This window comes from Aquarana catesbeiana, linkage group LG02 (genome assembly GCF_042186555.1).
Source record: "Aquarana catesbeiana isolate 2022-GZ linkage group LG02, ASM4218655v1, whole genome shotgun sequence".
Classification (NCBI taxonomy): domain Eukaryota; kingdom Metazoa; phylum Chordata; class Amphibia; order Anura; family Ranidae; genus Aquarana; species Aquarana catesbeiana.
The window spans coordinates 320,468,588-320,482,432 of record NC_133325.1 but is presented as its reverse complement, the minus strand read 5'-3'; positions in this window follow the sequence as shown (position 1 = coordinate 320,482,432).

Sequence of the window (13,845 nt, the reverse complement as noted above, 5' to 3'; positions counted from 1 at the left end):
GTCCTTTTTTGATATTTGACTACTTTTTGATGCAACTTTTTCATTGAAAATAAATCTTCTTGTGCAGCAATCCTCGCTTTTTGTCTCTATCTATCTATCTATCTATCTATCTATCTATCTATCTATCTATCTATCTATCTATCTATCTATCTATCTATCTATTCAGTGTTTACTCTATATTCAGTCAGTGCAGTGTATTAACCACTTCAATACTGGGCCATAGTCATATGACATCCGCAGATGGATCTCCCATCCTGGGCGGGCGTCATATGTTGTCCCCGGCTTCTCATCACTCCCAGGGGCCTGCAGCGCAGCGATCGGGGATGAGGTGTGTCCCTCGGACACAGCCCATCCCAGATCCGTGTAAAGAGCCAGTAAAAGTTGGCTCTTTACCACGTGACCGGCTGTGTCTAATCACAACTGGTCACATGTACTGTCCATGTGCACGGCGCTCGTGCACGCCCCTAGGGCGCGCGCAGAGCGGCGATCGGGGATGAGGCTTGTCACCCTGACACAGCCCAACCATGATCGCAGTAAAGAGCCAATGAAATTGGCTCTTTATCACGTGACTGGCTGTGTCCAATCACAGCCAGTCACAGAATGTCAAAAAAAGCGGTAACGAGATGTTACTGGGTTCTCCTCCTCACACACCAATCGTGTGTGAGAAGGAGATTGTGGTAACATCTCGTTACCGCTTACAGTGTACACCAACACACACCGATTGCCCTCCTAACCTGTCACCAGCCATCAAAGTACCTGTCACCAGCCATCAAAGTACCTATCACCAGCCATCAAAGTACCTGTCACCATCCATCAAAGTACCTGAGTACCTGTCACAGCTCATCTGAGTACCCGAGTACCTGAGTACCTGTCACAGTTCATCTGAGTACCTGAGTACCTGTCACAGTCCATCTGAGTACCCGAGTACCTGAGTACCTGTCACAGTTCATCTGAGTACCTGTCACAGTCCATCTGAGTACCCAAGTACCTGAGTACCTGTCACAGTCCATCTGAGTACCTGTCACAGTTCATCTGACTACCCGAGTACCTGAGTACCTGTCAGTTCATCTGAGTACCTGAGCACCTGTCACAGCCCATCTGAGTATCTGTCACAGTTCACCTGAGTACCTGTGTACCTGTCAGTCCATCTGAGTACCTGTCACAGCCCATCTGAGTATCTGTCACAGTTCATTTGAGTACCTGTGAGTACCTGAGTACCTGTCACAGCCCATCTGAGTACCTGTCGCCAACCCATCAGAGTACCCAAGTACTTGTCACCAGGCCATCAGAGTACCTGAGTACCTGTCGCCAGGCCATCAGAGTACCCAAGTACCTATCACCAGGCCATCAGCGTACCCGAGTACTTGTCACCAGGCCATCAGAGTACCCAAGTACTTGTCACCAGCCCATCAGAGTACCTGAGTACCTATCTGCAGCCCATCAGAGTACCTGAGTACATATCTGCAGCCCATCCCTCATAGAATATATGTTGGGGTGTTTGCTTTCCAAAATGGGGTCATTTTGGGAGTAATTCCACTGTCCTGGTGCTCAAGGACCTTCAAAAGTGTGATAGGTAGGAATGAAATGAGATGTGTAATTTATTCTCCTAGAACGCCTGAAGGTACTACTTCAATGTTGGGCCTCTGTATGGCTGAGTAAAAGTCTCACACATGTGGTGTCGGCATACTCAGGAGGAGTAGCAGAATGTGTTTTGGGGTGTAATTTTTGCTATATATATGCTATGTGTTAGAAATATTTTATAATCTGACCACTTTGTGTTAAAAAAAAAAAAAAAAATACATTTTAATTTTCTTTCCACATTTTCTGAAGACTTGTGGAAAAAAATGAACTGTTCAAAAACTCATTATGCCTCAAAGAAAAGACGTTGGGGTGTTTTCTTTCCAAAATGGGGTAATTTTGTGGGTAATTCCATTGTCCTGCTGCTCCAGGGCCTTCACAAATGTAATAGGTCGTTCGGAAATTAGAGGTGTAATTTATGCTCCTAGAACCCCTGATGGTACTCCCTGCATGTTGGACCTGTCTGTGTGGCCAGGCCGTGTAAAAGTCACACACATGTGGTATCGCCATACTCAGGAGGAGTAGCAGAATGTATTTTGGGGTGTAATTGGAAGTATGCATATGCTGTGTGTGAGAAATAACTTGTTATGACAATTTTGTGAAAAAAAAAAAAAGTTCTTAATTTTCCCAAGAATTGTGGGAAAAATTACAACTTAAAAAACTTCACCATGCCTCTTACTACATACCTTTGACTCTACTTTTGAAAAAGGGGTCATGGAGGGGGGGGGGGGGTATTTGTACTTTCCTGACATTTCAGAGCCTCAAGAAATGAGATAGGCCGTCAGTGCATCAGGTGTGATCAGGTGTGATCAATTTTCAATGATTTGCACCATAGCTTGTATGTAGAAATATAAATCAGCGTGAATACGTATAACAAAAGCAGCTGAACACCAGGGTCAGCAATCAAATCCCTAGAATAAATGTATAAGCAGATGGTGCAGCGCTCAATAAGGCCAAATAAAAAATAAACATACAAAATAGCATACAATGCGGAGAGTATGTGATGTATATCATGAAATAAATAACATAAAATAAAGTGCTGGGATTGTGTCAGTGTCCACAGAACACATGAAAGTAGATCTCTCAAAGTTCAAAACAGCACAGAAATCAAAGGGTCCTCGTCATCAGGTGAGAGGCCACCCTGAGTAATGATGGTGGCCACGTCTATTTGTCACCTTTTCCGGCATGCTGTTTGATTACACAAGATTGGTTGGATTCACTGGATGACTCTTATGCCCCGTACACACGGTCGGATTTTCCGATGGAAAATGTCCGATCGGAGCGTGTTGTCGGAAATTCCGACCGTGTGTGGGCTCCATCGGACGTTTTCCATCGGATTTTCCGACACACAAAGTTGGACAGCAGGAGATAAAATTTTCCGACAACAAAATCCGTTGTCGGAAATTCCGATCGTGTGTACCCAAATCCGACGGACAAAGTGCCACGCATGCTCAGAATAAATAAAGAGATGAAAGCTATTGGCCACTGCCCCGTTTATAGTCCCGACGTACGTGTTTTACGTCACCGCGTTTAGAACGATCGGATTTTCCGACAACTTTGTGTGATCGTGTGTATACAAGACAAGTTTGAGCCAACATCCGTCGGAAAAAATCCTAGGATTTTGTTGTCGGAATGTCCGAACAAAGTCCGACCGTGTGTACGGGGCAATAGACTTTCTGTGCTGTTTTGAACTTTGAGAGATCTACTTTTATGTGTTCTGTGGATACTGATACAATCCCAGCACTTTATTTTATGTTATTTATTTCATGATATACATCACATACTCTCCGCATTGTATGTTATTTTGTATGTTTATTTTTGATTTGGCCTTATTGAGCGCTGCACCATCTGCTTATACCATAGCTTGTAGACTCTATAACTTTCACAAAGACTAAATAATATCCACTAATTGGGGTTATTTTTACCAAAGAGATGTAGCAGTATAAAAGTTAGCCCAAATTTATGAACAAAAATGACTTATTTGCAAAATGTTATAGAAACTAAAAAAAAAAAGTATTTTTTATTTCAAAATGTTCTCTCTTTTTTCACTTATGTCGCAAAAAACCCAGTGGTGATTAACCACTTCCCACCTGGCCTATAACAGAATGAAGTGGTTCAGTTATGCTGACTGGGCGTCATATGACGTCCAGCAGGATAACATGCCAGGGCGTGCCCGCAGGGGCGCGCGGCGTTGGCGAGTGCAGCATGTCAGTCTGACACGCCGCATCTCTGATCGTGATAAGAAGCCTCTAACAGAGGCTTCTTACCACGTGATCAGCTGTGACCAATCACAGCTGATCATTGCGAGAACAAGGAAGTGCCGGTAAACGGCATTCCTCGGTTCGCGCTGACAGGGAGAGCCGAGTGGCTCTCCCTGTCAGAGGGGGGGTCTGTGCTGATAATCAACACACTGATTATCAGTACAGCCCCCATCAAATGTACCCATAAGCTGCCAATCGGTGCCCAGTCAGTGCCCCATCATAACCCCCTGCCAGTGCCCAATAAAGTGCCAATCGGTGCCCACCACAGTGCAAATTAGTGCCCACCATAGTGCCAATCAGTGCCCATTACAGTGCCAATCAGTGCCCAGCATTAACACCTGTCAGTACCTGCCCAATCAGTCCTGCCCATCAGTGCCATCTATTAGTGTGCATCAATGCCACCTGTCAGTGCCAATCAGTGTCGCCTATCAGTGCCAATCAGTGCTGCCGGTCAGTGCCCATCAATGCCACCTGTCAGTGCCCCCTGTCAGTGCCCATCACTGCCCCCTGTCAGTGCCCATCAGTGCCGCCTGTCAGTGCCCATCAGTGCTGCATATCAGCGCCACCTATTGGTGCCCATCAGTGCTGCATATCAGTGCTGCCTATCAGTGCCCATGAATTCTACATATCAGTACCGACTCATCAGTGCCTGTCAGTGAAGGAGAAAACACAATTTTATAACTGAAACAAAGAAAAACTTCTTTTTTCAAAAATGTCGGTCTTTTTTAGTTTGTTTAGAAAAAAATAAAAACCGCATAGGTGATCAAATACCACCAAAAGAAAGCTCTATTTGTGAGAAGAAAATGATAAAAATTTAGTTTGGGTACAGTGTTGTATGACCGCAATTTTCATTCAAAGTGTGATAACACTGAAAGCTCAAAATTGTCCTGGGCAGAAAGGGGCGAAAGTACCTGGTATTGAAGTGGTTAAATACCACCAAAAGAAAGCTCTATTTGTATGAAAAAAATAAATAAATATATATATATATACACTCTGCATCCAATGTAGCCTATATCTACAGTGCATTGTGTGGTATACTGTTTCTAATACACCTCAGCACTTCAGGTGGTGTGTATGTATATGTGTGTGTGTATATATGTGTGTATATATATATATATATATATATACAGGGCTTTTTTTCTCGGAGAATAAGTGCAGGAACTCCCCCTTCTGAGTCCCCCCCTTGTCTCCGCCCCCTACCAACCTCCAAGCACTGTCCCTTGATTCCACCCCCTACCCTCCTCCCAGTACTGCCCCAAGTATCATTTGCTAAATAATTTGTATGGAATTTGTTCTTGTCTAATAACAAGAAAAGCAGTAAAAATAGATGCACAGGAGCCAGCAACAATAGACCCCACCCCAGTAATAATAGAACCTCCCAAGCAAAAATAGATTCCCCTCCCACCAATAATAGACCCCACCCCCCAACAACAATAGGTCCTCCCAAGCAACAAAAATTCCCCTCCCAGCAATAACAGACCCCACCCCAGAAACAATAGATCACACACACAACAATAGACTCCCCCAGCAACAATAGACTCCCCCAGCAACAATGGTCCCCACCCCAGTAACAATAGTTCCCCCCAGCAACAATAGACCCCATCCCAGCAACAATAGTTCTCCACACAACAATAGATCCCCCACACAGAAACAGTGGACCATCCACAACAAAATACCACCCTCAGCAACAAAAGATCCACCCCAGCAACATTAGACCCCCCTCCAGCAGCATCAACAGATCTCCCAGCGGTCAGCATTAATAGACCCTCCAGCAGCCAGCAACAATAGACCTCTCCCTCAACAGTAGATCCCTACAAGCACCATAAAACACCCCCCAGCGACAACAGATCCCCCACAAGCAATAATAGACCCTCACACAAAAACAGATCCTCACCAGTGACCATAAATCCCCCAGCAGACAGCATTAATAGACCCTCCAGCACACCCCTTGCTTTTACATACATTTGGTGCTGGAGGTGCTGGAGCTGCGTTCCCCCACGTTCCCGCTGAAAAAAAGCCCTGTGTATATATATATATATATATATATATATATATATATATATATATATATATATATATATATATATATACTCTGCATTCAGTGTAGCCTATATCTACAGTGCATTTGGTGGTGTACTGTTTCTAGTCTACTTCAGGCGGTGTATTAAAATATATATATATATATATATATATATATATATATATATATATAGTCTAGTGTGTGTGTGTATGTATATACATGTATGTATATGTGTAGATAGATAGAGATAGAGATATATAGATATATAGCTACAATGTAAAGTAGTGAGTGTACAGCTTGTATAACAGTGTAAATTTACTGTCCCCTCAAAATAACTCAACACACAGCCATTAATGTCTAAACCACTGGCAACAAAAGTGAGTACACCCCTATGTGTAAATGTCCAAATTGGACCCAATTAGCCATTTTCCCTCCCGGGTGTCATGGGACTCGTTAGTGTTACAAGGCCTCAGGTATGAATGGGGAGCAGGTGTGTTAAATTTGGTGTTATCGCTCTCATTCTCTCATACTGGTCACTGGAAGTTCAACATGGCACCTCATGGTAAAGAACTCTCTGAGGATCTGAAAAAAAGAATTGTTGCTCTTTATAAAGATGGCCTAGCCTATAAAGAAAATTGCCAAGACCCCGAAACTGAGCTGCAGCACGGTGGCCAAGGCCATACAGTGGTTTAAACAGGACAGGTTTCACTCAGAACAGGCCTTAACATGGTCGACCAAAGCAGTTGAGTACACATGCTCAGAGTCATATCCAGAGGTTGTCTTTGGGAAATAGACGTATGAGTGCTTCCAGCATTGCTTCAGAGGTTGAAGGGGTGGGGGGTCAGCCTGTCAGTGCTCAGACCATACGCCGCACACTGCATCAAATTGGTCTGAATGGCTGTCGTCCCCGAAAGAAGCCTCTTCTAAAGATGATGCACACGAAAAACCTCAAACAGTTTGCTGAAGACAAGCAGACTAAGGACATGAATTATTGGAACCATGTCCTGTGGTCTGAGGAGTGGTTCAGATCGTGTCAAGCATGTGTGGCGCCAACCAGGTGAGGAGTACAAAGACAAATGTAAAAGCTGTGGATGACCAGGATAAATACTACTGCCCACACCTGTCCTTCCACCACTGCGCCCTAAATAATCAACCTCTTATGAGCTGCCACTTAAAACAAACAAAAAAAATAATAAAATCTGAAAACACCCTATAGATGAATAGTGGCGCTATACCCCTAATGGTGAGAGTGAAATAACCAATCAATTCACTCTATTTTTAATGAGTGAGTTGCATGTGTTCAAAACTGATCCTAAAGGATCCTAAACACCCATAAAAGTATATATAAGTGAATAATATATATATATGGATGGTGCACTCAACCATTCCTATAATAAATGTGTATGTGTGAAATCAATCCCCTAGTGCGATATGACACCACACTTAGGAGACTGAGTGAACTTAAATACTGAATATATACAGTGAAAAATATTTCAAAGTGAAAATTATTAAATGATGCACTTCGTGATAATTCCATTAAATGACATGGTAAACAAAAATTAAACTGCCTCAATGATTAGGCTGCAACATATAATGATGGTATAAAACAGTTCCTGAAACGAAAAGCCAGATGAAGCCAGATGATAGTGAATAGTTCACATATATATGTGTAATCGTGCCAAAAAAAGGGAAGACGTTTCCAAAGAGTGAGTGTCTCTATTTCACAATGCTGTGCCGCACTGTCCACCACACCTCAATGACATGAATCCACTCCCTTACGAATGGCAAACTCACCAGCTGTTGAGGCCTTACACGCTCGTGTTTGGCCGGACAAGGCTTTAACCCACTAACATGGGGGTTACCATGTGAGCACAGAAATCCACTGCTCAGTGCACCGGACACTGTTCTTGGGATGATGATTCCACATAAAGGATAAAAAAAATGCTCCAGATAGTGTGTTACTATACGTATAAAAGATTTAATCACAAACTGAAACTAAAACCAATGCACTCACATGATCCATAAAAACAATGGGCATGACACTTCACAGCACTTCACAGCAGTCAGGATAAATGAAGCAAACACATGCAGCGAAAACTTGAAACACCAAATGGTCACGGCGGACCCAGGAAGTGTGGAGTGTGGATGCCTAACGATCACCTCACCGGTTCACCGCTGGCGCTTCCTTGCTACTCCCCGCTATACTCCGCTCAGTTAGCCTTCTCTCCTCCCTCAAATGCTAGTATGGGGGTGTGGCCACCCGGCAATCCCATACTAGCATCCGAGGGAGGAGAGGTGAAGTGCTGTGAAGTGTCATGCCCATTGTTTTTATGGATCATGTGAGTGCATTGGTATACGGTAACACACTATCTGGAGCATTTTTTTTTATCCTTTATGTGGAATCATCATCCCAAGAACAGTGTCCAGTGCACTGAGCAGTGGATTTCTGTGCTCACATGGTAACCCCCATGTTAGTGGGTTAAAGCCTTGTCCGGCCAAACACGAGAGTGTAAGGCCTCAACAGCTGGTGAGTTTGCTGAGTTCATTGAGGTGTGGTGGACAGTACGGCACAGCATTGTGAAATAGAGACACTCACTCTTTGGAAACGTCTTCCCTTTTTTTGGCACGATTACACATATATATGTGGACTATTCACTATCATCTGGCTTCATCTGGCTTTTCGTTTCAAGAACTGTTTTATATCATTATATGTTGCAGCCTAATCATTGAGGCAGTTTAATTTTTGTTTACCATGTCATTTAATGGAATTATCACGAAGTGCATCATTTAATGATTTTCACTTTGAAATATTTTTCACTGTATATATTCAGTATTTAAGTTCACTCAGTCTCCTAAGTGTGGTGTCATATCGCACTAGGGGATTGATTTCACACATACACATTTTTTATAGGAATGGTTGAGTGCACCATCCATATATATATATTATTCACTTATATATACTTTTATGGGTGTTTAGGATCCTTTAGGATCAGTTTTGAACACATGCAACTCACTCATTAAAAATAGAGTGAATTGATTGGTTATTTCACTCTCACCATTAGGGGTATAGCGCCACTATTCATCTATAGGGTGTTTTCAGATTTTATTACAAAGACAAGTGTGTCTTGCGTACAGTCAAGCATGGTGGTGGGAGTGTCATGGTCTGGGGCTGCATGAGAGTTTCCGGCACTGGGGAGCTACAGTCCATGAATGCCAACATGTACTGTGACATACTGAAGCAGAGCATGATTACCCCCCCCCCCATAGGAGACTGGGCCACAGGGCAGTATTCCAACATGATAATAACCCCAAACACACCTCCAAGATGACCACTGCCTTGAACATCTGTGGGGCATCCTCAAACGGAAGGTGGAGGAGCGCAAGGTCTCTAACATCCACCAGCAACGTGATGTCTTCATGGAGGAGTGGAAGAGGACTCCAATGGCAACCTGTGAAACTCTGGAGAGCTCCATGCCCAAGAGGGTTAAAGCAGTGCTGGAAAATAATGGTGGCCACACAATATATTGATACTTCGGCCCAATTTGGACATTTTCACTTAGGGGTGTACTCCCTTTTGTTTCCAGCGGTTTAGACATTAATGGCTGTGTGTTGAGTTATTTTGAGGGGACAGCAAATTTACACTGTTATACAAGCTGTACACTCACTGCTTTCTATTGTAGAAAAGTGTAATTTCTTCAGTGTTGTCACATGAAAAGAAAAATAAAATATTAAATGTGAGGGGTGTACTCACTTTTGTGAGATACTGTATATATATATATATATATATATACTCTGCATCCAGTGTAGCCTATATCTACAGTGCATACAGTGGCGTCACTAGGCTTGGTGTCACCTGGTGCGGTAAAACATGGTGTCACCCCCCTCATGTCTAGGCTGCCCAGCACCCTGCATGTAGCGCACGGTCATGGGACGCACCCCAAACCGGCCCCTGTAAATTATAGTGTAGGGTGATATAGTGGCAGGTTAGGGTAGTATAGGGTGGTATAGTGGCAGGTTGGGGTGGTATAGGGCAGGTTGTGGTGGTATATTGGAAGGTATGGGTGATATATTGGCAGATTGGGGTGGTACAGGGCAGGTTGGAGTGGTAAAAGGCAAGTTGGGGTGGTACAGGGCAGGTTGGAGTGGTAAAAGGCAAGTTGGGGTGGTACAGGGCAGGTTGGGATGGCACAGGGCAGGTTGGAGTGGCATAGGGCAGGTTGGGGTGGCTCAGGGCAGGTTGGAGTGGCACAGGACAAGTTGGGGTGGTACAGGGCAGGTTAGGGTGGCACAGGGCAGGTTGGAGTGGTATAGGGCAGGTTGGGGTGGTATAGGGCAGGTTGGGGTGGTACAAGGCAGGTTGGGGTGGTATAGGGCAGGTTGGGGTGGCACAGGGCAGGTTGAAGTGGTATAGGGCAGGTTGGGGTGGCACAGGGCAGGTTGGGGTGGTACAGGGCAGGTTGGGGTGGTATAGGGCAGATGGGGTGGCACAGGGCAGGTTGAAGTGGTATAGGGCAGGTTGGGGTGGCACAGGGCAGGTTGAAATGGCACAAGACAAGTTGGGGTGGTACAGGGCAGGTTAGGGTGGCACAGGGCAGGTTGGAGTGGTATAGGGCAGGTTGTGGTGGTATATTGGAAGGTTAGAGTGGTATATTGGCAGATTGGGGTGGTACAGGGCAGGTTGCGGTGGTACAGGGCAGGTTGGAGTGGTAAAAGGCAAGTTGGGGTGGTACAGGGCAGGTTGGAGTGGTATAGGGCAGGTTGGGGTGGCACAGGGCAGGTTGGGGTGGTACAGAGCAGGTTGAAGTGGTATAGGGCAGGTTGGGGATCCTCAGGGCAGGTTGGAGTGGCACAGGACAAGTTGGGGTGGTACAGGGCAGGTTAGGGTGGCACAGGGCAGGTTGGGGTGGTATAGGGCAGGTTGGGGTGGTACAAGGCAGGTTGGGGTGGTTTAGGGGAGGTTGGAGTGGCACAGGACAAGTTGGGGTGGTACAGGGCAGGTTGGAGTGGTATAGGGCAGGTTGAAGTGGTATAGGGCAGGTTGAAGTGGCACAGGGCAGGTTGGGGTGGTACAGGGCAGGTTGAAGTGGTATAGGGCAGGTTGGGGTGGCACAGGGCAGGTTGGGGTGGTACAGGGCAGGTTGAAGTGGTATAGGGCAGGTTGGGGTGGTACAGAGCAGGTTGAAGTGGTACAGGGCAGGTTGGGGTGGTACAGAGCAGGTTGAAGTGGTACAGGGCAGGTTGGGGTGGTACAGAGCAGGTTGAAGTGGTATAGGGCAGATGGGGTGGCACAGGTCAGGTTGAAGTGGTATAGGGCAGGTTGGGGTGGCACAGGGCAGGTTGAAATGGCACAGGACAAGTTGGGGTGGTACAGGGCAGGTTAGGGTGGCACATGGCAGGTTGGAGTGCTATAGGGCAGGTTGGGGTGGCACAGGGCAGGTTGGAGTAGCACAGGGCAGGTTGGGGTGGCACAGGGCATGTTGGGGTGGTATAGGGCAGGTGTGGGTAACACAGGTCAGGTTGGGGTGGTATAGAGCAGGTTTGGATGACTGGCGCAGGGCAGGTTGGGGTGTCACAGGGCAGGTTAGGACTCTATACAGTGAGAGTGTGCTGTGCAGTAACTTACAGCATGCCTCATTCCTGCAGATGAACTTCGGGATCAGCCAGTATGAAGAGGTCTGTGGAAGGAGTGGAGGAGGCGGCGCGGCGCGGCCACACCCACAGCTCCGCCCACTATCTCCTTCAGCTGCGGGATCAGCCAGTGTGAAGGGGTCTGTGGGAGGAGTGGAGGGAGTGGAGGAGGCGGCGCGGCCACACCCCCAGCTCCGCCCACTATCTCCTTTAGCTGCGGGATCAGCCAGTGTGAAGGAGTCTGTGGGAGGAGTGGAGGAGGCGGCGCGGCCACACCCCCAGCTCCGCCCACCAACTTCGGCTGCCTCGGAGATATTGGAGATCTCCGAGTGACAGCTTAACCTGAAGGGGGAGTGTTATAGGCAGCTTCCCCCGCACTGCTGGATGCCCTGATCGCACCTCTCCGAGGCAATCTATAGTAGTGTTTAGCGGCGGCCCCGGTGTCACCCCTCTGGTGGGTGTCACCCGGTGCGGGCCGCACCCCCCGCACCCCCATAGCAACGCCTCTGAGTGCATATCTAGCCTATATCTACAGTGCATTCGGTGGTGTATAGTTTCTAATACACTTCAGGCGGTGTACACAATATCTAATACAGTGTGTACAGTTTCTACTACACTTCTGGTGGTGTATACAGTATACAATACAGTGCAGCCGTTGTACAGTTTCTAATACAGTGCAGGCGGTGTACACAGTATCTAATACAGTGTGTACAGTTTCTAATACACTTCCGGTGGTGTACACAGTATACAATACAGTGCAGTGGTTGTACAGTTTCTATTACACTTCAGGCAGTATATATATATATATATATATATATAGATATATATATATATATGTATATATATATATATATCTATATATATATATATATATATATATATATATATAGTAGTCTAGTATACAGTGGGGACAGAAAGTATTCAGACCCCCTTAAATTTTTCACTCTTTGTTATATTGCAGCCATTTGCTAAAATCCCCATATTGACAGAAAAACACAGAATTGTTGACATTTTTGCGGATTTATTAAAAAAGAAAAACTGAAATATCACATGGTCCTAAGTATTCAGACTCTTTGCTCAGTATTTAGTAGAACCACCCTTTTGATCTAATACAGCCATGAGTCTTTTTGGGAAAGATGCAACTTTTTTCACACCTGGATTTGGGGATCCTCTGCCGTTCCTCCTTGCAGATCCTCTCCAGTTCTGTCAGGTTGGATGGTAAACGTTGGTGGACAGCCATTTTTAAGTCTCTCCAGAGATGCTCAAATGGGTTTAAGTCAGGGCTCTGGCTGGGCCATTCAAGAACAGTCACGGAGTTGTTGTGAAGCCACTCCTTCATTATTTTAGCTGTGTGCTTAGGGTCATTGTCTTGTTGGAAGGTAAACCTTCGGTCCAGTCTGAGGTCCTCAGCACTCTGGAGAAGGTTTTCATCCAGGATATCCCTGTACTTGGCCGCATTCATCTTTCCCTCGATTGCAACCAGTCGTCCTGTCCCTGCAGCTGAAAAACACCCCCACAGCATGATGCTGCCACCACCATGCTTCACTGTTGGGACTGTATTGGACAGGTGATGAGCAGTGCCTGGTTTTCTCCACACACACCGCTTAGAATTAAGGCCAAAAAGTTCTATCTTGGTCTCATCAGACCAGAGAATCTTATTTCTCACCATCTTGGAGTCCTTCAGGTGTTTTTTTAGCAAACTCCACGCGGGCTTTCATGTGTCTTGCACTGAGGAGAGGCTTCCGTCGGGCCACTCTGCCATAAGGCCCTGACTGGTGGAGGGCTGCAGTGATGGTTGACTTTCTACAACTTTCTCCCATCTCCCGACTGCATCTCTGGAGCTCAGCCACAGCGATCTTTGGGTTCTTCTTTACCTCTCTCACCAAGGTTTGGCCGGACGGCCAGCTCTAGGAAGGGTTCTGGTCGTCCCAAACGTCTTCCATTTAAGGATTATGGAGGCCACTGTGCTCTTAGGAACCTTAAGTGCAGCAGAATTTTTTGTAACCTTGGCCAGATCTGTGCCTTGCCACAATTCTGTCTCTGAGCTCTTCAGGCAGTTCCTTTGACCTCATGATTCTCATTTGCTCTGACATGCACTGTGAGCTGTAAGGTCTTATTATAGACAGGTGTGTGGCTTTCCTAATCAAGTCCATCCAGTATAATCAAACACAGCTGGACTCAAATGAAGGTGTAGAACCATCTCAAGGATGATCAGAAGAAATGCACAGCACCTGAGTTACATATATGAGTGTCACAGCAAAGGGTCTGAATACTTAGGACCATGTGATATTTCAGTTTTTCTTTTTTAATAATCTGCAAACATGTCAACAATTCTGTGTTTTTCTGTCAATATGGGGT